Below are 1203 nucleotides of genomic sequence, written 5' to 3' on the forward strand. Positions count from 1 at the left end.
AGCTAAGCCAAGCCAAATTCTCAGGAAACAAAATGAAACAAACAAGAATGAAATAGCTGTCCCTGGGAGAGAAAGGATCAACAACCAATGGATACCCCAAAACCAAATTCAGTCTAGTTTTGGAAAGCAAGGGACAACATGAAATTTTACCTTCGTTTCTCAACTGGGCACCACAGAGATCCAGGAGAGCAGACCCTGGTAAAAATTCTCACCCTTTGCTGGCTTCAGCCAGTGTTCTAGGATAACATCTGCACCTTCCAGGGCATGTGGGTTTAAAGTAAAGAGTGTAATCCTAGTATCTACCAGAATGTAGCAAAGTTTTCCATTAATTTTGATGCCTTTTAAGCATTCAACTGGTACCCACCAATTCTGTAGCTTTGGCATATGAGATTCCCATTAGCAACAAATTTATTATTCCTTTTACAAGATTTCTTTAAAATGACAGATACCCTGATGGTTTTTAATAATCCAACTTGTACATACTTAGATTTTGGTTTTGATGGTCTAAATAGTCTAAATTTGTCTTATTTCCCCAAGTTACCCAATGGTTTATGCTGTAGACTAAATTTGAGGGCTTTTTGAACCCCCCAACAGCTGCTATCCATTATAGACTTCCAATATAACTATCCCAGAAACTTGTAGGAGCCCAGACATTTCTGTGAAATTTAATAAACCCCAGAACGTTCCCTGGACACCAGAATCTTTCTCAAAACTTTAATAAACCCTGGAAACTTTCAAGTACCCAGAACCTTTTTAAACAAATACTTTAAAATAAAGTTTGGATTGGAGAGCTGCATGCAAGGAAGTGAAGCCCAAACCAGAGAGGGACTTACCCACAGCCCTTGGTACTGATGACAGGAACAGTGAACTCAAAGAGTTCAGCAGGTGCCTTACCTGCGTGTCTTGTTGTCCCATAGACCCCTAGCAGTTAGCTTTGGATCACATTCCTTGTCACCAAAACTGTTAAGAAATGATTAAAGAAAACAATTTAGGTGACATAAATGCTTCATAAAGCAACCAGTCTCCTTTCAGAGAACCATAAAATGGGGCTACTGGTTTGTAAACTAGTCCCTGCACACAGAGGACAAGGACAGACACAAGAAGAGGCAGACCACCCCACATGGGTAGGTGGCAGGTTAATAAGCAAGAGAACTTATGCTTGAGGTTCGTCTCGGAGGGCTGCAAGATGAGTATATTTCCATA

Source organism: Neomonachus schauinslandi, chromosome 3 (assembly GCF_002201575.2).
Source record: "Neomonachus schauinslandi chromosome 3, ASM220157v2, whole genome shotgun sequence".
NCBI classification, from domain to species: Eukaryota; Metazoa; Chordata; class Mammalia; order Carnivora; family Phocidae; genus Neomonachus; species Neomonachus schauinslandi.